The sequence below is a fragment of the Triturus cristatus genome, chromosome 8, assembly GCF_964204655.1.
Source record: "Triturus cristatus chromosome 8, aTriCri1.1, whole genome shotgun sequence".
Lineage (NCBI taxonomy): Eukaryota > Metazoa > Chordata > Amphibia > Caudata > Salamandridae > Triturus > Triturus cristatus.
The window spans coordinates 716,791,220-716,817,161 of NC_140591.1; positions in this window are offsets into that span (position 1 = coordinate 716,791,220).

Consider the following 25,942-nt stretch of genomic DNA (forward strand, 5'->3'; position numbering starts at 1 on the left):
AGGCCCTGAAGTCAAACTGTGAACAGCCACACATCCATACAACTACTTCACAGGAGTACACCAGCAGCGCTACACACAGGGCCCATCTACACACCTCAGGACTGACAAACACCAGTAAGAATCTACACACATACCCCCTCACACCAGCAGCACACAACACCAGTGCTAAACACACTGAAGGCTGGCAATACTTGACAGTAAATACACACACAAACAACCACACACCCTGGGGTCAGCCACAAACATCACACACACTCATATACACAGGGATGCCACCACAAATGTGGAAACAAATACAACAGACAAACACATAACCCAACAGAAACACACACAGAGCCACAACAACAACATACATGCCCTGTGCAGCTAAACTGGGGACAGGCAATGGGAGCACAGACACAACAGGAGTGCACAACCTCATCACTCAGGAACAATGCACAGACAACATACCACAACACACACAAGAAGTGCACCATCACAGAACAACACATCCACAGCAAACAAACAACAGATGCACAGGCAGAACAATCACATAGCAAACACAGCAGGACATCAGGGGATGCACACCAGGCAATCCAAAGGCAGCATACACACACAGCACTGCATACACAACAAGCTGTGTGTGCACACCAAGCATATCAGACACACACAGACATCAGTGACAGAACAGCAACCCACACAACACCAATCAGCACAGCACAAAGACAACAGCACACCCAGGAAGTGAAGCAAAAACACAAACAACACACATACATCCAACACAACACCCAATAGATGCACAAGCCTGGGACACAAAGGTGGAAACAACTTGACTAGAGGACTGGACAGCACACACAGTTGAACTGCATAGGAGCAACCATGACTGACAAGCAGCACCAGAACATCACACATGACCCATTGGGGAAATGCCCTGAGTGACACATTGTTCCTGGCCTAAGAACTGCACCACAAAGCTCAGTGTCACAGATGAAGTCATTAATCATTTGTCTGCTTATGTTAGTAATCAGAGACATGAAAAACTTTCAAATGTTTATTTTTAACTACGTGCTCTAAGGTGCAGTACTTTTGCTAACATAACGAAAACGAATTTCGTTGCGCGCGCTGCATCGCATTTGGCGTTGCAGCGCACGCAATGAAATTCGTTTTATTAAATTTTTTCGTTACTTACCTTAAATCGTCCGTAAGCCGCATTTTGCAACCCCCCACCCTGCCCCTCCTCTTCGCCACGTCACCGCCCCACTAACACGCCCTACACGGGCCGCGGCTGGGAGGAGTACTGTCCCAGACCTGGGGGATTGGCCTGCACTGGTTGCCTTGCTGCTGAAAGGAGAGGAGTAAAGACTACAAAGACTTTAATTCAACTTGTGCTTAAAAGATCTCCAAGGGCTTTTACTGAGCTTGCCCCCTGAACGAAGTCCCAGGACCAGTGGACTTCACCCCCAGCTCCCCAGAGTCTTTTGGAAGTGCCTGCTGCTGTTGTTGGGCCTTCTGCGGGACTGTGTGTCGCAAGGAGCTGGAAGCGCGACTCAAGAAGGAGAAGCGTGCCGCTGTCGGAGCTGTTGTCGTCGCATCTCGCAAAGGGTGTCGCCGCTGCAGCATCGCATCGAGCGGAAGCGTCTCGCATCATTCCGGAAGTGTCTCGCAATGCCGAAGAAGCGTGTCGCCATCGCAGCCATCGTAGCTGACACATTCGCCGCATCAAGAGAAGAGTCTCGCATCGAGGATGAAGCGTGTCTCCATCGCAGCCATCGTAGTTGTCGCATTGCACCGCATCAAGAAAAGCGCCTCGCATCCACGGAGAAGCGTGCCGCCGTCGGAGCTGCTGTCGTCGCATCGCGTAAAGGGGTGACGCCGATGCAGCATCGCATCGTGCGGAAGCGTCTCGCAAACGTCGGAGAAGAGTGCCGCTGCCAAGGCCTCTGTCGTCGCATCGCGTATAGGGGTGACACCGCTGTAGCTGACGCATCGAGTCGAGTCTTCTCGCAACATCAGAGAAGCGTAACGCATCTGGAAGATCTTCACTTCTTTATTTCTTTGCACCAGAAACTTCATCGCATCAGCATCGTTGCAACACTTTCGTTGCCCTGCGTGTCGCATCTAAGGTACATTGACTTAAAGTGTCGCATTTAAGAACTTAAGAGAACTAAGCAAACTTCTACCATCTAAAGTAACAGTATTGTGTATTTTTGTCTTTTAATGGTCTTGTGGTAACTCTATATAGAGAATCCTTATTTTTAATATAAAAACCTGTGTGGTGTCCATTTGTAGTGTTGTCACTTGGTTACTGTATGTGTTCACAAATGCTTAACCTAAAACACTCTGAGATAAGCCTTGTCTGCTCGCGCCAAGCTACCTAGAGGGTGAGCAGGGGTTATTTTAGGAGTGTAACCCCTTACCCTGACTAGAGGAAAGGTTCCCTGCTTGTCACAAGTACCTACGTGTGCCAACCAGAGAACCTGGATTCTAACATTGGTGGTCAGCGGTGAGGATTCTGGACTTGCATTTGTGACTCATGTACAGTAATTGGTGAACACTACTTAGTGAGTGCAGACCTTAAACGCAACCAATACTTGTTGGTAGATTTCTTTTGGGACTGTCTATTTTTGAGCACTGCCAAGCTTAACCATGGTGGAGAAAGCAGCATCCATAGTCTCTGTGAATACTGAATTTGAATGGGAAGAAGAGAAACTGGAAAGCTACAAGTTATCACATCTGAAATTCTTTTGCAAGAAATTTAATGTTTGCACTACTGGATGTAGAAGCAAGGCAGAGTTCTACAAGGCGCTGAGGGCCTGGGTAGAAGCAAGGAATGCCACTGATGATGATAATGCAGATGAGCAGCTGGATGGGCCAGTAGGTTCAAGAGGAAGGAGAACCCCTTCCCCCGCAGGTAGCAGTGTTTCTAGTAAAAGTTTATCTCCAGAGGAGTTGGCAGACAGGAAGGAAACCAGAGCTCATGAAATAGAGATGGCCAAACTAAATGGACAACTGGCAATGGAACAAAAAAGGCTGGAAATGGAAGAGAGAAAAATGGAAATGGAAGAGAAAAAAATCCAAATGGAGCATGAAATGAAAATGAGGGAGCTGGAGTTGAAAGCCCAGGGCTTGGGAAGCACTCCCTCTGGTGGCAGCACACCCCCAGTGCAAGTACACTCCAGAGTGTACATACCCAAAGATGTAGTGAAAGAATTTTTTAAAAATTATGACATAGGGCAGTGGTTCAAAGCCTACGAAGCAGCCATGTCCTCCCACCGGGTCCCTGAGAAGGATTGGGGAGCGGGGTTGTGGGGGCGGTTCTTGAGTGAAGGGCGGGACACACTGCTAGATTTGCCCTCAGAAGTGTATAACTCTTACCCCCATATGAAGGAAGCTTTAATGGCTAGGTATGGGTTAACCCCTGAAATGTATAGACAGAGGTTCAGGGTTTGCACTAAGCTTCCCAATAGTACGTATGTGGAGTATGTGACTTTTTTTGCAGAGCACTGGATGGTTGGGTGAAGGGTAGCAAGGTTGATAATTTTCAAGGGCTTCTTGATTTAATGGCATGGGAGCACTTGTCCAGTAATTGTTTAACTGAGCTACGCCAGCACCTGAATGATAGTAGGCTGACTAACCCTAGGAAGCTTGCTGAGGAGGCGGACCGCTGGGTCAGTACCAGGGTCCACAAGGGTCCTGTGGGAGACTCCGCCAAAGGTGGGCAGGGTCCCCAGCAGAAGAGCGGGGGGGACAAGGGTAAACAGCGGGAGTTTCAGAAGAGGCCCCAAAGTAATCCCCAAGGGAACCAAGGGAAAGGTTCTCAGCCTCCCCACCCCAGAAACCGACTGGGGCCCCGACAGGTACCCCTGTTCAAAGAGGGCCCCCAACCTGTTACAGATGTGGTGAGCTGGGTCATTTTGCCAATGATCCCAAGTGTCGCCAGTTTGGTAAACCAGCACCCACTGGTGCAACCCCCCGGCAGACGGCTAGTGTAGCCCTGGGTGGAGAGATGGGTGTCCAAGGTGGGTGGGGTTCAGTAGAAATGTCCCTGGTCTCATTAGGAGACCGTGAAGTGGTCCCCAAAACCCAACTGCTTGAGAACACTAAAAAATACAGGCAGTGGGTGACCATAAATGGCCATAGGGTGGAAGCTCTCAGAGACACAGGAGCCAGTGTGGCGGCTGTCAAGCGTCACCTGGTGTTTCAGGAGCAGGTTGTCCCAGGAGCATTCTATCCGGTTGGTGCCGCCGACAACACCGAGAGTCACTGCCTGGTGGCTCAGGTTCCCTTTGAGTGGGGGGGGTCTCTGGTACTCTTCAGGTAGCTGTGAGGCCCGCCATGCCTGTAGACTGTCTGTTAGGGAACGATCTGGAGAGCTCACCTTGGGCTAAGGTGGAGCGAAGTGCTCGCCTGTAGATGTTGGGTATGCCAGATTGGGCGTGTGTTACCACACGGTCCATTGCAGCGAGTAGAGGTGCTCAAGAGGACCTGGAGCCTGAGAGGGAGGCCCAGGAACCAGCCTTAGGGAGAAGAGGCAGGGGGCGCGGGAAACCAGCCCCTGAAGTTCCCACGGTCCAGGAGGAAGCAGACCTTGAGGGGGATGCCCTGGAACCTACAGGGGAACAGATAGCTGAACTGGGGGACCTGACTGAGCTAACCCATTGGCAGCAAGAAGGAGGACCCTCCAGGGAGGAATTCTGCAGGGAGCAGAAAGAATGCCCTTCTCTTGTGGGTATGCGGCAGCAGGCTGCAGACCAGGCCGCAGGTGATCAGTCTGGGTCATATTTCATTTACTGGGAGAACAAACTCCTGTATTCTGAGCCTAAGGTTGCTGAGCCTGGGTCAGCCCGTGTGCTGGTGGTACCCCAGCGCTTCAGAGCCTTCCTACTGGGGCTGGCTCACGAGAACATTTGGGCCAGGACAAGACCTTTGAAAGGCTTTTCACCCACTTCTTTTGGCCCCAAATGCGCAGTAGTTCAGACACTCACTGCAGGACCTGTTAGACTTGCCAGGCAAGTGGGAAGAGTGGAAGGAAGCAGAAGGCTCCACTCCAGCCATTCCCTGTGGTCGGTACCCCATTCCAGCGAGTGGGGAATGACATTGTAGGGCCACTGGACCCCAGGACAGCGATGGGCAATAGGTTCATCCTGGTCCTGGTGGACCATGCCACCCGGTACCCGGAAGCCATCCCTCTGAGGACAGTGACGGCCCCCGTGGTGAGACGTGCGCTGATGGGAATTTTCTCCCGAGTGGGATTCGCTCTAGAGGTGGTGTCTGACCGAGGTACCAATTTCATATCTAAATATATGAAATCCCTTTGTAAAGAGTGTGGGGTAACCTACAAGTTCACCACAACTTGCCACCCCCAAGGAAACGCGTTGGTTGAGCGATTCAACCAAACCCTAAAGGGCATGATAATGGGTCTTGAGGAACCCATGAGGCGTAAGTGGGACGTCCTCTCACCATGCCTTCTCTTTGCTTACAGAGAGGTGCCACAGAGGTCTCTAGGGTTCAGTCCCTTTGAGCTTCTGTACGGACACCCAGTGAGAGGACCTCTAAGTCTGGTCAAGGAAGGCTGGGAGCAATCTCCCAGGAAACCTCCCCAGAATGTATATAGCTACATGCTGGCCTTCAGAAACCAGACTAGGCGTTTCAGGGAACTTGCTGAGGCAAACCTGGAAGCCAGCAAGGAGGAGATGAAGGGGTGGTACGACCAGAATGCCACTCTGGTAGAGCTTCAGCCTGGACAGAAGGTATGGGTCTTGGCCCCAGTGGAGCCCTGTGCACTCCAGGATAAGTGGACCGGTCCCTTTGAGGTTGTGGAGCGCAAGAGCCCTGTCACCTATTTGGTGAACTTGCGGTCTCCAAGGAACCCCTTTAGGGTCCTTCATGTCAACCGCCTCAAGCCCCACTTGGAGAGGTCCCAAGTGGGCATGCTCTTAGCGACAGATGCTGGGATGGAGGAGGAGACCGAGCCTCCTCCTGACCTCCTGTCAGCCAAGGAGCAAGATGGGTCAGTTGATGGTGTCATCCTCTCTTCCACCCTGACCCCTGAGCAACAGAACGATTGTCGCCAGTTACTGGGACAATTCTCTGACCTGTTTTCCCTGATTCCCGGTGTCACTGATTGGTGTGTCCATGATGCGGACACTGGGGGTAGTACACCTGTGCGGCACAAGGCCTACAGGGTGACTGACAGGGTAAGGGCCTGCATCAAGGAGGAGGTCTCCAAGATGTTTGCCCTTGGGGTAATTGAGTCCTCAGGCAGTCCTTGGGCCAGCCCAGTGGTCTTGGTCCCAAAGGCTGCACCACCGGGAGCCACACCCACACTCCGGTTCTGTGTGGACTACAGAGGACTCAATTCGGTCACCAGGGCTGACGCACACCCCATCCCCAGAGCTGATGAGCTCATAGATCGGCTAGGGGCTGCCAACTACCTCAGCACGTTTGATTTAACGTCTGGGTATTGGCAGATCGCCTTGACCGATGGGGCCAAAGAGAGGTCAGCATTTTCCACCCCTGATGGGCATTACCAGTTCCGGGTTATGCCCTTTGGGATGAAAAATGCCCCTGCCTCCTTTCAGAGATTGGTCAACCAGGTGTTGGTTGGGCTGGATTCGTTCAGTGCAACCTACCTGGATGACATCGCAGTGTTCAGCTCCACGTGAGAGGAACACCTGCGCCACCTCTGGGAAGTGTTGATGGCGCTGCGGAGGGCAGGCCTCACGATCAAGGCGAGTAAGTGCAAGATCGGGCAGGGTTCAGTAGTGTACTTGGGGCACCAAGTTGAGAGTGGCCAGGTGGCACCCCTTCAACCCAAGATAGAAACCATCCTCAATTGGGAGTCGCCCAAAACCCAGACAGAGGTGAGAGCCTTCCTAGGTCTCACCGGGTACTACAGGAGGTTTGTCAAGGGGTGTGGCAACATTGTTGCCCCCTTGACAGCACTGACTTCAAGGAAGCAGCCCAGGAATGTGATTTGGACTGACACCTGTCAGAAATCTTTTGAGGCCCTGAAAGCTGCTATGTGCACGGCGCCCGTGCTTTTGGCTCCCAACTTCTCCAAAGAGTTTATCGTTCAGACAGACGCTTCAGAGCATGGTGTGGGGGCTGTTCTTTCACAGATTAATGAAGAGGGCCTAGATCAACCTGTAGCCTTTATTAGCAGGAGGTTACTACCACGGGAACAGAGATGAAGGGCTATTGAGCGTGAGGCATTTGCTGTGGTCTGGGCGCTGAAGAAGCTAAGAACCTACCTGTTTGGGTCTCACTTCCGGGTTCAGACAGACCACAGGCCCCTCAGATGGTTGATGCATATGAGGGGTGAGAATCCAAAGCTGTTGAGGTGGTCCATTTCCCTACAGGGTATGGATTTCACGGTGGAACATCGCCCTGGTACAGATCACGCCAATGCTGACGAACTGTCCAGATTTTTCCGCCTTAGTGATGAGGAACTCCCTGGGGTAGGGTAGTTCTCCCCACTTTTCAGCTGGAGGGGCCACGTGTTAGACCTGGCACCTTGGCGTGAGTCTCCCTTCCACTTTTTGTCGCTGTGCCTCATGTGTTTTGCTGGTGTTAGCTGCTCAGAGCACTGTGCCACTGCCAACCAGTGCCACAGTGCAAGTGCTCCCTATTTAAAATGTGTATGTTGGTTGGATTCCATGATTGGCTTATTTGGTTTACTGTCAGACACCAGTAAAGTGCACCAGGAGTGCCCAGGGCTTGTAAACACAAATGCTGCTGGTGGGCTTGCAGCACTGGTTGTGCCACCCACAGAAGCGGCCTAGTAAAATGTGTCTAAGGTCTGCCATTGAAGAACCTGCGTGCAGTCTGGTACTGTCATGCTGACTGGGCAAGTGCACCCACTTCCCAGTCCCTAAACCTTCCCTTAACTTCATATTAGTCACCCCTATGGTAGGCCCAAGGGCAGGGTGCATTGTAAGGTAAGACAAGCCCTGATGTGTGTGGCATGTCCTAATAGTGAATTACAGCCATTTTCGTTTTTCACTATTGTAAGGCTACCTGTTCCCACAGGCCAGAATGGGCTGTTAGAATTGTTACATCCTATGATCCTAACAGACCCAGGGAACATGGAAGAATAAACGAGTTTAGTATGCCTGAACTCAGAATAATAAAATACATCTTTTAGTAAAGTTTATTTTAATATTCTGTGTTTGCAAATACCACTTTTAGAAAGTTGGTATTTGCTTGCCTAACCATTTCAGCCTGCCTCTGCTATGATGTGTATCTGCCTGTCTGGTTTGTGTGAGTGACAGGGCTGGGGAAACCCAGAGGGGCAGGGCTAGGTAGCCTGGTGGTGAATGGAGAGATTGACATCCAGATGGGTGGGAGGAGCGCACCTGGACTCTGAATAGGGCTGTGCTCTGCCACCACAATGCTGGCTCCACCTCCTATGGAGCGACTGATGTCTCTGCCCTGCACCCTGAATAGAAAGGCAGAGTCATGTCAACAAAGTGCTCAAGAACTGGTTTGGACTGGGCAAAGGCCCCTCTACTCCAGACGAACAAAGGAATTAGGGGTATAAGTATTGGGACCCTGCTCCCAAGAAATTAGATCCTGCTTGACAAGAAGAACCGCTGCCTGAGGAGAAGGAACTGGGAAAGCTGTAAGGAGGAGTAGTGTCCCTGACCTGGGGGATTGGCCTGCAGTGGTTGACTTGCTGCTGAAAGGAGAGGAGAAAAGACTACAAAGACTTTAATTCAACTTGTGCTTAAAAGGTCTCCAAGGGCTTGTCCTGAGCTTGCCCCCTGAACGAAGTCCCAGAACCAGTGGACTTCACCCCCAGCTCCCCAGAGACTTTTGGAAGTGCCTGCTGCTGTTGTTAGGCCTTCTGAGGGACTGTGTGTCGCAAGGAGCTGGAAGCGCGACTCAAGAAGGAAAAGCGTGCCGCCGTCGGAGCTGTTGTCGTCGCATCTCGCAAAGGGTGTCGCCGCTGCAGCATCGTATCGAGCGGAAGCGTCTCGCATCATTCCGGAAGTGTCTCGAAACGCCGAAGAAGCGTGTCGCCATCGCAGCCATCGTAGCTGACGCATTGCACTGCATCAAGAGAAGCGCCTCGCATCCACGGAGAAGCATGCCGCCGTCGGAGCTGCTGTCGTCGCATCGCGTAAAGGGGTGACGCCGCTGCAGCATCGCATCGAGCCGAAGCGTCTCGCAAACGTCGGAGAAGAGTGCCGCTGCCAAGGCCGCTGTTGTCGCATCCCGTAAAGGGGTGACGCCGCTGTAGCTGACGGATCGAGTCGAATCTTCTCGCAACATCGGAGAAGCGTAACGCATCTGGAAGATCTTCACGTCTTTATTTCTTTGCACCAGAAACTTCATCGCATCAGCATCGTTACAACACTTTCGTTGCCCTGCGTGTCGCATCTAAGGTACATTGACTTAAAGTGTCGCATTTAAGAACTTAAGAGAACTAAGCAAACTTCTACCATCTAAAGTAACAGTATTGTGTATTTTTGTCGTTTAATGGTCTTGTGGTAACTCTATATAAAGAATCCTTATTTTTAATATAAAAACCTGTGTGGTGTCCATCTGTAGTGTTGTCACTGGGTTACTGTATGTGTTCACAAATGCTTAACCTATAACGCTCTGAGATTAGCCTTGTCTGCTCGCGCCAAGATACCTAGAGGGTGAGCAGGGGTTATTTTAGGAGTGTAACCCCTTACCATGACTAGAGGAAAGGTTCCCTGCTTGTCACAAGTACCTACCTGTGCCAACCAGAGAACCCGAATTCTAACACCACTGCGCTACCTTAAACCCTAAAACACTACCCCCAGCATGACCCCCTACACTACCTAAACACCACTGCACTACCCTAAACCCTAAAACACTACCCCTGCAGTACCCCCTACACTACCCAAACACAACTGCACTTCCCTAAACCCTAAAACACTACCCCCAGCACAACACCCTACACTACACAAACACCACTGCGCTACCCTAAACCCTAAAACACTTACCCCAGCACAACCCCCTATACCACACAAACACCACTACACTACCCTAAACCCTAAAACACTACCCCCAGCACGACCCCTACACTACACAAACACCACTGCACTACCCTAAACCCTAAAACACTACCACAAGCACGACCCCCTACACTACCCAAACACCACTCCACTACCCTAAACCCTAAAACACTATCCCCAGCTGTACCCCCTACACTACCCAAACACAACTGCACTACCCTAAACCCTAAAACACTACCCCCAGCATAACCCCCTACACTACACAAACACCACTGCACTACCCTACTGCACTACCCTAAACCCCAAAACACTATCCCCAGCTTGATCCCCTACACTACCCAAACACCACTGCACTACCCGAAACCCTAAAACACTAACCCCAGGATGACCCCCTGCACTACACAAACACCATTGCACTACCCTAAACCCTAAATCTACCCCCAGCATGACCCCATACACTACCCAAACACCACTGCACTGCTCTGCTATAAATCCTAAATATAACCCCAGCATGACCCCCTATACTACACAAACACCACTGCGCTACCCTAAACCCTAAAAACACTACCTCCAGCACGACCTCTTACACTTACTGAACACCACTGCGCTACCCTAAACCCTAAGACACTTCCCCCAGCATGACCCATTACTCTACACAAACACCCCTGCACTACCCTAAACCCTAAAACACTACCCCCAGCATTACCCCCTACACGACCCAAACACCACTGCACTACCCTAAACCCTAAATCCACCCCCGCACAAACCCCTACACTATCCAAACACCACTGCACTACCCTAAACTCTGAAACACTTGCCCCAGCATGACCCCCTACACTGCACAGACTCCACTGCACTGCCGTAAACCCTAAAACACTACCCCATCACGACCCCCTACACTACCCAAACACCACTGCACTGCCCTAAACCCGAAAACACTACCCCCAGCACAACCCCCTACACTACCCAAACACCACTGCACAACCCAAAACCATAAAACACTACCGCAGCACGAACCCCTACACTACACAAACACAACTGCACTACCCCAAACCCTAAAACACTACCCCCAGCACGACCCTCTACACTACACAAACACCAATGCACTTTCCTAAACCCTAAAACACGACCCCCTACACTACACAAACACCACGGCACTACCCTAAACCCTAAAACTCTACCCGCAGTACCCCCTACACTACCCAAACACAACTGCACTACCCTAAATTTTAAAACACTACCCCCAGCATTACCCCCTACACTACCCGAACACCACTGCACTACCCTAAACCCTGAATATACCCCTGCACTAGCTCCTACACTACCCAAACACCACTACACAACCCTAAACCCTGAAACACTACCCCGAGCATGACCCCCTACACTAACCAAACACCACTGCACTGCCCTAAACCCGAAAATACTACCCCCAGCACGACCCCCTACACTACTCAAACACCACCGCACTACCCTAAACCCTAAAACACTACCCCCAGCAAGACCCACTACAGTACACAAACACCACTGCACTACCCTAAACCCTAAAACATTACCCCCAGCACAACCCCTTCACTACCCAAACACAACTGCACTACCCTATACCTAAAAACACTACCCCCAGCACTACCCCCTACGCTATCCAAATACCACTGCACTACCCTAAACCCTAAAACACGACCCCCTACACTACACAAACACCACTGCACTACCCTAAACCCTTAAACTCTACCCCCAGCATATCCCATTACACTACCCAAACACCACTGCACTACCCTAAATCCTAGAAAAGAAATCCCCGCCCCATGCCCAATCACCCTTACCTCTCACTCCTTGTGGTTCCTCTCTCCTCATGGTTCCTGCTTCACATCATCTCTGAGGGGCGGTGCACGTCATTGTGAGGAAATGGAACAGCCTCTGTTTCCTTACAACGACGTGGATCGTCTACATGTTTTTTAGAACGCATGGTCATTTACCATACATACCTTTACAGCGAAATTCGTTGTAAAGGCATGTGTGGTAAATGACCATGCATTCTAAAAAAATGCGCAGTAATTACTTCGCGATATACAACACATGCGTGGTAATGCATGCGTTGTAATGGTATCGCGATGTAAAAAAGTCTTTGTAACGGCTGTTTACTGATTGAAACTGACCCCTGTTCTTCAGTGAGTCGTTTATTTGATAAATTAGGAGGAAGGAAAGTGTTTTTTTTTTACCGAAAAGTGCATTCCCAGCTGTTGTATTGTGAAAGTGTCCATTTGGCCTGGTTTCACTTCCGGTGAGAGAGTGGAAGAGTCTGTTTGGCTCTACAGGAAGTCTGTTATTGGACAGGGCCGGCACGACACGTCATCAGAAAACACAGCTAATGGAGAGCGTCCTCCCTAAAATGTGGAGCAGTACCATGAGTGGTCAACAAGTGTGCGTCCCACCGCAGTATGACCGTACCGCGTGACCCATATGCCGCCTCTAGGGTACGGGAGGCAGAAGCGGAATCGCAGGTTCTCTTGAAGACTGTTGTAGCACTAATTCTACATTTTGGAACTAGGGCATTTTCACCTCGTTGTTACTGTCAGATACCAAGAGAAGATCCTCTGTTATTCAGTGCCCTCATTACCTTTTTTGTGGGTTGTGGTCCTTGTCACATCGCTGCCCCGCCGGTGCACACGACTGGGCACCCCACCTCATGTGCCATCTGCAGGGCCTCTGCCCTCGGATCACTGGTTTCAGTTTCTGGAGTGGCAACATAAACAGTTGCTCCCAAAGAATTAGCCTGAACACTTAGGTGAATATCCCCTGCACCAGCATTCCACGGAAATTCTTTCCAAGCTCTACCACATCGATGAGGACGTCATAATAGCACGGCTCCACTCGCAACACCGTATGAGGTCATCGGAGCCACAAGAGGACCTCGTCGGTGTGCTGACGTCAGTTTCACCCATTTTTTCCGTGCCACTGAGGCAAACAGGCGAACCAAGACATTTTCACATGTATACATAGTATACTAAATATATATATATATATCTATATACAAATGCATAACCAATAAAGGCATAAAGAAATAGCAACAGATCAAGCACTTCTCACTATTTAAACATACGCATGATTAAGACATATTAAAAACATTCATGCCAAACAGTAATAGCATCTTTTTGGTAGAAACAGGTGGACAATGGGGAGGCGGGTGGGACAGTGAGGAATCCACAAACAGATACTGTATCCACCAGAAAAAGTATTACCGAAGGTAAGTAACTTGTTCTTCTGAGGGATACTTCTGCCTGTGGATTCCTCACCTTTTGAATAGAATCCCTAAGCCGTACCTCACCTGGAGGAGGGTGTCCACCTGACTAGACCAAAAGACCTTGCAAAACAGATCAAGCAAAATGGCCATCCCTCCTAACCTCCGAATCCAATAATAATCTGTCAGGGTCCTGTTAGTAGCACGAGATACAAGATGCCACTAACCTGGAGGACGGACCATCAGGGACGATGATAGATGAGTAGTCCCTTTCTTCTCCTGGGCGCACCCTCCCATGGAGGATCTGAAAACTCCCGCGTAAGGGAGCACCCCGGGGAGAAAAAGGGATTGGAGAAAATAACAAGGTTGCTGCTCTGGCTTCTTCCTGATACCCAAGTTCTAGCGGGGTTTTCAATAGCTCTGCAATATCCTCCCAGGGGGCCACTATGCAGAAACGAGAAAACAAATGGATTATAGAACAGGGAAACGAAGGACAGTTAACCACATAGCCTATACCACAGGATGAACACCCACTCCCTGGTAAGACAGTGATCAGGGCAGGTCCTGGACTTAGGGAAACGCAGTCTCACCTGGCTAGCGGTAAGCAGGTACCCTCGGTCTTCTCCTCTTAATGTGGGGAAGTAGTAATGGAAGGAGAGGCTGATTACTCAGGAGAAACTGGGTAATAGGAAAGTCTGGCCTTGGATCCACAGTCAGCGGGGAGTTAGCTACCAACACCTCCAGACGCTGTTTAATGTCACAGCATGGGAGGTCAGTGGCCTTGCTGCTTGTAGTGGTTGTCAAAACGGCAGGCTCCGCTGTTCTATTCACAGCTAGCGTGGCGCAGGAGGCAAGGAATGTAAAATCAACAAGGGGAGATTCAGAGAAGCGGAACACTCTCAGGAATGGCTGGCGACGAAGGAGGCACAGGTCCAGCGTTTCACTCCCTCGTCAGTTACCTCGCATGAAGGCCTAAATACCTAATTCTCCATGATGCGGGTGAAAATTCCGGCTTGGTGCAAACGTCAGTTCTGGGCGGCTTCGTAGTAGTGTCCTTAGCACAGGATAGCCTTTGCTGCAACGGGAACACGTACTCCGGTGGGGAACACCATTCGCCCACAAAGCTGGAAACGAGATTACGGGCAAGATTGTCAAGCGCCGCCCCTTCCGGGAGGAGGCGCTTTATAGGCCAATAAACAAGGGTAGCCGCCTAGAACTACTCCGTTGTCGCAGGGAGTTATGGGTCCTGCAGTTCTCGCGGCTCCGATTTCCTGGGAACCGCGTGATCTGGCCAAAACCCTGGGGCTTCCTGCTCGGAGTGGTTCTGCAAAGCTGGGTGGTCGCGACAGAATCGAATAATTTTTCGCCAAACTTATATTGAAAATAATACTTTAAAAATACTTTTATCAATAAATTTAGACAAACACTTAAAGGAAAACTTTTATTTATAATTAATTTAAAGACATTTCATACTTTACAAATCACCCCGAAGTCGGGACCTCAGAGCGACTTTTCAAAATGGCTACCAGAATGCGCGCAGCCATCGTGTAGGGTGCGCGACTGCTGTATAATATTAAAAAAAAAAAAAGATTGACTATAGTTTTCCTAACTAAAGATTATTCACAATTTTTTTAAATATATATATGTATATATTATCTACTGCCGGTCGCCAGTAGATAGTTATAGTTAGGACCGTGTTTCCATAGGAAATCCGCAACATTCTATTTGGAATAACTTTGGCGCCGGTCGACGAATCCTCGCGAAATTTTCAAAACTAATGAGGCGCTACGCTCCGCTCCTACCCTGAAAGTCTCAGGGGGATTCGTCAAGCGGGGGCTGAGAAAAAAGGGGGTCCCAAAACGCGTTTTCCCCATGCATTTTCCCATAGGACCTTTAGTCCGAGCTACAGCCCGAACGGCTGAACAGAATTACTTGAAATTTGGCAGAGAGGTAGTCCTCAGGTCAAGGATGTGCCTTTTGTAGGTCTGGTGTAAATCTGTTCAGTAGGTCCTGAGAAAATAGCATTTAAATCAATATATATATCTGTAAGCGCGCTCCGTGCGCTTACCGTAAGCTTACCGTACGCGTACGGTGCCGTGCGCGAGCTCAATTCTGATTGGTGGTTACATGACTGTAAACATTCGAATCGGTCGAAATCAGGAAGTGTCGGCCGCCATTTTCTGTCTCTCGCACTGAGAAACAAAGGTGGGGAACGTGAAAAGGGGGCAACGAAGAGAGTTGCAGACCCCCTACTGTTTGTCAGGGGGTCCAAGAAGGACCCCAAAGTAAGAAAAAAACATTTAATAATTTTTAAAAAAAATCACGGAGTGCGCGTACGGTAAGCTTACCGTACGTGCACGGCAAAAAAAAATAAAAAAAAAAATAAAGAAGTAACAATCACATTTATTAAATAAATTAAAGGACCCACAAGGGAGAAAAAAACAAATGTTACTGTGTAAAAAAAAGCAAGGCGCGCACGGCATGGACTGCGCAACCGAGTGCCCACAGCGCGCGCACGGTGCGCGAAGCGCACCGTGCGCGCAGGGTAACTATAACTATAACTTGCGCGAACGCAATCCACAATGTGTAATTTCAGATGTCATCATTGATGTCATGAGTGATGTCACTGACCATGTCATGAGTGATGTAATATGTGACGTCATGAGCAGTTTATTGTGGGCGCGCAAGTTATAGTTACCTGATCTAACTATAACGTGGAATTTCATTGGCTTTTTACGAGTGAAATGTACAGCTAACTATAACATGTGTGAAACCTATGGTTTTTTAAGTGAATTTGCAAGGTTTTGTAAATGATAATTCCTAACTATAACGTGTGTGAAACCTATGGTTTTTTCAGTGAATATATATATATTACCTACTGGCGGTCGCCAGTAGGTAGTTATAGTTAGGACCCTGTTTCCATAGGAAATCCGCAACATTCTATTTTGAATAACTTTGGCGCCGGTCGACGAATCCTCGCGAATTTCTCAAAATAGGTGGGGCGCTACGCTCCGCTCCTACCCTGAAAGTCTCGGGGGGATTCGTCAAGCGGGGGCTGAGATAAAAGGGGGGTCCCAAAACGCGTTTTTCCCATGCATTTTTCCATAGGACCTTTAGACAGGGCTACAGCCCGAACGGCTGAACAGAATTACTAGAAATTTGGCAGAGAGGTAGTCCTCAGGTCAAGGAAGTGCCTTTTGTAGGTTTGGTGTAAATCTGTTCAGTAGATTCTGAGAAAATAGCCTTTAAATCAATATATATATCTGAGCCAGCTTACGGTACGCTTACCGTAAGCTTACCGTACGCGTACGGTGGCATGCGCGAGCGCGATTCTGATTGGCTGTTACATCTAAGTAAACATTCGAATCGGTCGAAACCAGGAAGCAGCGGCCGCCATTTTCTCTCTCGCACTCTGAGGGGGGGCTGTAAACAAAGGCAAAAAACATATAAAGGGGCTGTTTAGACAGCGCCCATGCACATAGCCATGTTAGTTGAGTCCTCAAAGATCCCCCAAGGCCAAAAACGGTACATTTTTATTTGTTGAAAATTTCGCCGATTACGCTTACCGTACGCGTACGGTGCGCTTACGCAAAAAATTTTAATAAAAAAAAAAAAACACTCTCTGTGCATGGCATATTATTGTCATCACTTACAAATTAAATTTAACAGATTACCTATCACAAGGAAGCGCATAATATGTCCTCCATGTGCGCACGGTGCGTAACGTGGGCACGCGGTGCGCGTAGCGCACTGCGTGCCCACCTTGCGTGTACGGCACTAACTGCGTAAAGTGGGCGCGCGGTGCGCGAAGCGCACCGCGTGCTCACTGTGCGCGCACGGTGCGCGAAGCGCACCGTGCGCGCACGGAACGAACTGCGTTAAGTGGGCGTGTAAAGTAACTTAGCATTTAAAAAACCGTACAAATTCACTGAAAAAACCATAGGTTTCACACACGTTATAGTTAGGAATTAGCATTTAAAAAACCTTGCTAATTCAATGAAAAAACCATAGGTTTCACACATGTTATAGTTAGCTGGAAATTTTACTGATAAAAAACCAATGAAATTCCCCCGTTATAGTTACTGTAGGCAACTATAACTCACGCGACCGTAATCCTCTGCTGATGCTAATACTGTATTTAGACACTTATTTGCCCATGTCTTCTTCCATTAAATTTTAGCTATACATATATTACAAATATTTTTTTTTCATAAAGACACATATGTCATCAGCAGAGGATTACGGTCGCGTGAGTTATAGATGCCTACAGTAACTATAACGGGGGAATTTCATTGGTTTTTTATCAGTAAAATTTCCAGCTAACTATAACATGTGTGAAACCTATGGTTTTTTCATTGAATATATATATATATCTATATACATCCACATATCGACCAAGGTTACTGGAGTCCTATTGGCCCGTAGACAGGTGGCGGGTTCAGTCGGGCAGGTTTCCCGGCATATAATGTAGCACACAAACGTCTTCTTCAAAGAACGACCCGCTTTCGGAAATGAATCACAAAATGTTATCCTGTAGATTACGCGTTTCGACAGCAAGCTGTCTTGATCACACAGTGTACTACAAGGTGAAAAGGCAATACATAGATGTAGAAAGTAATGACGGACTTCTGTTTGACAAGTGGATAGTGATCATCACGGCAGTCATATTTGAATGGGCTTGGGTTAGATAGACTTAGATATATATATACCACAAAAGGAAATAAAATAAAAGTCGTTTTGATAAACGTAATACAATCAGTATGTCACACATATTTGTTGAACGCACATTAATTTCCGTTGTTAAAATAAAATATCATAACGTTTTCAAGCTGTCTAGTACATTGAATGGAAAAATCAGCCATTTGAACCTAAAATAGGAAAATGCATAATGCGCAGTATAGTACTGTTCCTTGGCTGAAAAACCATATTGATGTTGTCAGGTTTAACTACAGTATATTATACTTGTTAATCATATCCCCAAGTGGGCCAACGTAGAAAAAACCTGCATATTATATACGTATGGACATGAATATGCATTTATATATCATTGCATGGAAAAACATAATCATATAGATATGCTGCATGTTCTTTTTTAAACCTTGGTGGTATACCAATGCATAGAAAGACATTATTTTTTCTGCATATTCACATCGATATGCTACATATTCCTTTTGAACCATAGTGGTATAATATTATATATCCCAAAACTCAAGTCCAATTACGTCTAATCTACTGCCATCGCTAAATCATAAAAACTTTCAAAAACTTTCAAAATCAGTAAGCCTTTAAAACAACCGGAGAAGTGCCCACAAGGAATAAAGAAATAACAAACTTGTCTTATCTGGGAAAGGACCACCGACCATGGAAGAAAGGGAAAGGGAAACCGGAACGGATGAGACAGTCCGCTGACGGTACGACCCCTCCTCTCTTCCTGCGTATAAAACAAAATAAATAAATATTAGGTCCACTATTAAAATACATAGTGAAAACTAATTGATTAAAAAGTATTGAACATTTTAAACAGAATAAGAATCAGCATGTTACGGATGGCTAATAGTACAGTATAGAAAAGATTATAGAAATACATCAATCAAAGCGTAAGTGTGTACTTAGCTCCTCATCCAAATTGTGGCCTGTGGGGTACTTCGTTTCTAATTCAATTATCCATTTAGATTCTCGTTTACGAAGTTGTAAAGTTCTATTACCTCCCCTGGGACCACTATGGACTCGTTCTAACACAAAATATCACAATTGCGAACTGTTGGACAAATGGAATAACTTGAAATGTCGGGCAATGGGATAATGGCTGTCTTTTTTATTTATGGCGCGTAGATGTTCCAACACTCTTTTTTTCGCCATAAATGTGGTGCTCCCCACATACCATAACTCACATGGGCATACCAGTACATATATGCAGCAAGTGGTACTGCATGTTAAAAATTGATTTATATTCCTAGGTAGTTTCTGACCCGGGATATTGAAAGACTTAATCATGTAGCTGTTGCGGCAAGCTTTACAATGACCGCATGGAAAAAAGCCTCTAAGATTGTGTTCACTGGTATTGGCCATTGATGTTACGTCATTGTGGACAAGAATATCTCTGAGACTGCGCCCTTTGCGGTATGGTATTTTAGGACGACAGTCATACATATGTCCCACAATGGAGTCACTTGTCAAAATTTCCCATTTATCTGCAAATATCTTTTGTATTTGCCCTGAATTTCCATTGTAAGTGAGAATAACCCTGTTAGTTTCATCCATATTGGGGGTATTCTCAGTCTCGTCTTTTCTGCTAAGAGTCTGGCTGCGGTCAATTTGATTGACTCTATCGATGGCTTTTTTTAAAAACCCACTTAGGGTAGCCTCGATCCAGAAATCTCTTAGTCATGACTTCCTGTTCTAATTGGAAGGCTGCGGCGGTACTACAGTTTCTTCTCGCTCTCAGCAGCTCCCCAAAGGGCATACTCCACTTAAGGGTATCAGGGTGGCTGCTGAGAGCGTGAAGAAGCGCATTACCCGCCGTTGTTTTTCTATAAAGGCTGGTTTGAAGAGTGTTACCCTGGGGTGTAATCAGGAGATCAAGAAATTCTATAGAGACTCTGCTCATATTACTTGTGAGTGTGATGTTGTAGTTGTTAATATTAAGTCTCTCAATGAATCTTTGGGCTGATTCCTCAGTGCCAGTCCAAATTACAAATAAGTCATCTATATAGCGAAGCCAAATCTTGACTTTGCCAAAAGATGAAAAAAGACTTTCGTCATTCCTGATATCTTCCTCCCATTTTCCCAGAAAACGATTTGCAGAAGATGGAGCAAAACATGTTCCCATTGCCGCACCAAGTATTTGTTTATACAAGGTACCATTAAACATGAAAATGTTATTCATAAGGCATAAATACATCATCTCTATAAGCATTCTAGTGTGTTCCAAATGTTTCATAGATCTCTTTTTTAGGTAATGATAGCACGCTTCAATGCCCTGTTTATGATCTATGATCTTATAGAGAGAATTTACATCTAATGTTATCAAAAGGTCAGTTGGTTCCCATCTAACATTCTCAAGTTTAATGAGGAAATCCTTAGTGTCTTGAACATATGAAGGAAGTCCTGTTACATATTCCCGAAGGAAATGATCCACATACTTAGAGACATTTTCCAGGGCGCTACCTATGGAGGAAACAATAGGGCGTCCTGGAGGCAGAGTAGGGTTCTTATGTATCTTCGGCAAAAGATACAATATTGATAGTTTGGGAAAATCTCTTTTCAAAAAACAATACTCTTCCCAAGTGATGTAACATTTTTGTTCCCACTTTTTCAATTTGTCCCAGATTTCGACAATGCTGGCATTATAAACATCCATGTTCACTTTGAGATAGAATTTTTGATCATTCAGTTGTTTTACTTCTTCCGTAATGTACATATCTCTATCCCAAAGGACAATATTCCCTCCTTTATCAGCAGGGCGGATAACGATATTCACATCTTCTGCTAGATTAGTTAGGAGTTTCTTTTGCTTGAAGGATAGATTTGACTGTACTTTCTTGTTGGTTTGATGTTTCAATTTCAACAGAGCTTGTGTAACTACTTCTTGGAAGGTGTCAATATTATCATGGGGGAGGTTAGGATAAAATATTGATCGGGGTTTAAATTTTGTGGGGGCTGCAGAATCTGTAGAGATGTCAGTCTCCCAACCCTCAATCTGTGAAGCTGTTACGGTTTCTTGTTCCATAACTAGATCCTGTATGTCGTGTAATGTTTCGACATCCGCAATATTTAAGTTGGAAAATAGTCCATCACTCTCATTGTCTCTATTACCCTGATGGTCACGTTTATATAGCGCATGCCATTTCTGCAGTTTTACTTTACGTACAAATTTCTACAGGTCTATACGGGTGTCTGCATAGTTAAAAATTTCTGTTGGGCAGAAAGTAAGACCAAGGCATAAGGTGCTTTTCTCCAGAAATGTCAGTTGTCTGTTACTAAGATTAACAATTGTTTTATTTACCGTATCTGGATCCATTACTTCATGTATCTTCAGCCTCGTGCCTTGTATCCCATGGGCTCTTTTATGTTGGTCTTTGCATTCCCTTTGTTTTCTGCATTTCCGTCTTTGTTTACTCCTCCCCTCCCTCTTCCTCTTCCACGGCCTCTGCCTCGTGATGCTCTCCCTCTCACCGATGATGACTGTGGCGTCGATCTCGGTATTTGTCGACCTCTTCTTAAAATCCGGAATTCGTCTAAAAAAGTCACTGTTTTACTTAGGATAGGCCTTTCAGATATTGAACTGTCTGTCGAGACTGAATTCTCAGTACCAGACCCACTGGTTTCTGTTACAATGGTTTCTGCCTCCAATGTTGTAATTTGTACGGGCTCCATTGTTTGTGGTAAATCTTCATACAAATAGTCATATTTATGACTATACGTAAGGATACGGCCTGACTCGTAGTCTACGCAGTCCCTATGCAATTTTCTTTGTTTACGATTCTTTATATCCTCCTCATGTTGTTGTAGTTTAGGTTTCAATTCAGACAGGAATTTATTGATCATATCCTGCTCACTACTGTTAGATAACTCGACTTCCAGGGTACTGATTTCTGATAATATGTTATCCCTGTCCTCCCATGCATATTTGATAAGTATATTTAACATGTTCCTTGAGCTGTTTGCTGAGTTCTCCTGTCAATCTTGCAACATGCGAGGATTTTGTGATTCGTATGAAGGCATGATGTAAATGTGAAGGCCTCTGGGTACCATCTCTTTATCAACATAATCCTGTAATGAGATGGCTTCCCACCATTTGGCGGTTTCAGACTTCTTTAGTTTTTCCAGACGTCGTAATTTAGAATTCAATGATGTATCGGTTTGTTGAGGGTTTTTTACATTAGTTCCTTTTCCCGGTGCACGTGCCAAAAGAGTCACTGCTGCTGCCCGGCGTTCCGTTTCTGTTTCCATGCTGGTGAAGTGTATCTGTGAATCAGTGTACTTTTGCAGAAAAGATACACATGCGTAATATGCAAAGAATTTGAGAAGTGAGCACTCCTCCCCTTGTTAATGTGATTGTTTTCCCCTCTAAATAATTAGAGGTTCCTGTTGCCGCACAGATATATATGTCGTGGTTACTAGAAGTCTGCTAATGGCACATCCGTCACCTCTATTCAGTTACGATGGTACTGGATAGACATGGCTTTTATTTGGTAGAAAACAAGCTCCCAAATGTTGTCATATATCCGCAATTTATTATGAGAGAAAAAGGGCACTTGTCTTAATTCCAAAATTCTTAGAGCGTAAATGCCAGTTCCGAGGACATGGTGTCTCCTAAGCATTATGACGGACAGGGACAGGGTGCGTCTGCTCCCAAACGGCACACCTCCCCCCTCCCCAATCAACCACGCTCCCGAAATGGGAAAAGGAGACTCCTATCTCACGAACGCTTCGGTGACTGCCACAGTGCAAGCAAACTGCAAATCAATGTTCTTTCCCCACAGATATGATAGTGGCCAGCCGTGTAGACTCCTCGTATTTCATATCCACATATCGAACAAGGTTACTGGAGTCCTAATGGCCCGTAGACAGGTGGCGGGTTCAGTCGGGCAGGTCTCCCGGCATATAATGTAGCACACAAACGTCTTCTTCAAACGTCAGGGCAAATACAAAAGATATTTGCAGAAAAATGGGAAATTTTGACACGTGACTCCATTGTGGGACATATGTATGACTGTCGTCCTAAAATAACATACCGCAAAGGGCGCAGTCTCAGAGATATTCTTGTCCACAATGACGTAACATCAATGGCCAATACCAGTGAACACAATCTTAGAGGCTTTTTTCCATGCGGTCATTGTAAAGCTTGCCGCAACAGCTACATGATTAAGTCTTTCAATATCCCGGGTCAGAAACTACCTAGGAATATAAATCAATTTTTAACATGCAGTACCACTTACTGCATATATGTACTGGTATGCCCATGTGAGTTATGGTATGTGGGGAGCACCACATTTATGGCGATAAAAACAGTGTTGGAACATCTACGCGCCATAAATAAAAAAGACAGCCATTATCCCATTGCCCGACATTTCGAGTTATTCCATTTGTCCAACAGTTCGCAATTGCGATATTTTGTGTTAGAACAAGTCCATAGTGGTCCCAGGGGAGGTAATAGAACTTTACAACTTCGTAAACGAGAATCTAAATGGATAATTGAATTAGAAACGAAGTACCCCACAGGCCACAATTTGGATGAGGAGCTAAGTACACACTTACGCTTTGATTGATGTATTTCTATAATCTTTTCTATACTGTACTATTAGCCATCCGTAACATGCTGATTCTGATTCTGTTTAAAATGTTCAATACTTTTTAATCAATTAGTTTTCACTATGTATTTTAATAGTGGACCTAATATTTATTTATTTTGTTTTATACGCAGGAAGAGAGGAGGGGTCGTACCGTCAGCGGACTGTCTCATCCGTTCCGGTTTCCCTTTCCCTTTCTTCCATGGTCTGTGGTAATTTCCCAGATAAGACAAGTTTGTTATTTCTTTATTCCTTGTGGGCACTTCTCCGGTTGTTTTAAAGGCTTACTGATTTTGAAAGTTTTTGAAAGTTTTTATGATTTAGCGATGGCAGTAGATTAGACGTAATTGGACTTGAGTTTTGGGATATATAATATTTTACCACTATGGTTCAAAAGGAATATGTAGCATATTGATGTGAATATGCAGAAAATATAATGTCTTTCTATGCATTGGTATACCACCAAGGTTTAAAAAAGAACATGCAGCATATCTATATGATTATGTTTTTCCATGCAATGATATATAAATGCATATTCATGTCCATACGTATATAATATGCAGGTTTTTTCTACGTTGGCCCACTTGTGGATATGATTAACAAGTATAATATACTGTAGTTAAACCTGACAACATCAATATGGTTTTTGAGCCAAGGAACATTACTATACTGCGCATTATGCATTTTCCCATTTTAGGTTTCAAATGGCTGATTTTTCCGTTCAATGTACTAGACAGCTTGAAAACTTTATGATATTTTATTTTAACAACGGAAATTAATGTGCGTTCAACAAACATGTGTGACATACTGATTGTATTACGTTTATCAAAACGACTTTTATTTTATTTCCTTTTGTGGTATACATATATCTAAGTCTATCTAACCCAAGCCCATTCAAATATGGCTGCCGTGATGATCGCTATCCACTTGTCAAACAGAAGTCCGTCATTACTTTCTACATCTATGTATTGCCTTTTACCTTGTAGTACACTGTGTGATCAAGACAGCTTGCTGTCGAATCGCGTAATCTACAGGATAAAATTTTGTGATTCATTTCCGAGTGAGGGTCGTTCTTTGAAGAAGACGTTTGTGTGCTATATATATATATATAAGATAAAAGAAACATAGGATTGAGGTACATTAGACTTACAAATTTTCATTCAGAAAAACTTTGAAATTCACTGAAAAAACCATAGGTTTCAGGCACGTTATAGTTAGAAATTTGCATTTAAGAAACCATAGAAATTCACTGAAAAAACCATAGGTTTCAAGCACGTTATAGTTAGAAATTAGCATTTAAAAAACTATAGAAATTCACTGAAAAATCCATAGGTTTCAGGAACATTATAGTTAGTTGGACATTTCACTTGTATAAAACCATCAAAATTCCGGCGTTATAGTTAGTTCAGCTAACTATAACTCGCACCCCCGCAATCACTGCTAATGACGTCACATATTACATCATTTATGACATGGTCAGTGACATCACTGATGACATGTCAAATGACATCACTGATGACATTATCCACGTGAAAATCTGATGCACCTCCTCACACCTGAATATAACCTTTGATACACCCACTCTAAAATACAGACTACCATTTTCGAAAATATAGACATATCAATACCAGTTACTAAATACGCACTGAGCGATTCCTAGGTCTACACACACATCCACTCATTCACCCATACAGTTACTCATACATGCTGTCACTCATCAATATAACACTATCATATGCACTCGTGTATGTCACGACGCAGCCATAAGAACGGGAGTCAAGTGCAGGACGCACTTCGTCTTAATTGCGGGTTGGAACGTATCAAGGTTCCATACCGGCGCATTTTCTCTTCTTTTTTGACCACACAACCGATATGACACGTACTTGTCTTTTTTAATTCTGAGAACATCAACTCCAAATATCTTTTTATGCCGGGTGCGCCACGGTTACAGAAGCGAGTGGTGATACCCTTGGATGAAGAATTAACACATAATAAAGCTGTGGATTTTGCATAACCAGAAGTACAAGACAGTTCTGGTTCTTTGATGCACAGTAGGACAACAAGCGATTTTGCCAATCGCCTTGATAAAGTCTAAGGGGAGACGAAACACGTGTTGGCATAGTGACAGTCTTTCATGATGGATGTAACAACTACGAGGAAATAAAATGATATCAAATTAAAGAAACTGAAACGTGTGGACTCTGTTTATCTCGTGTAACTTGCAACATTGAATGATCTTCATTAAGTGGCAGCATAGTGTAAGGGACAGACTTGTATTTGTGGTCTGAAGTTAATTTATCAACCCGAAACTTGGCAGTATTGTAGTACTGGAGGGTGTGCTGGACAGTGCTTTTCCTTTTCAATAAGTCTGTTTCTTTATTTGGTTTGCCAGCAAACCATTTGAATATTTAAAAAAAACCTAGACAATGGTGCAACTCCCTTATTTT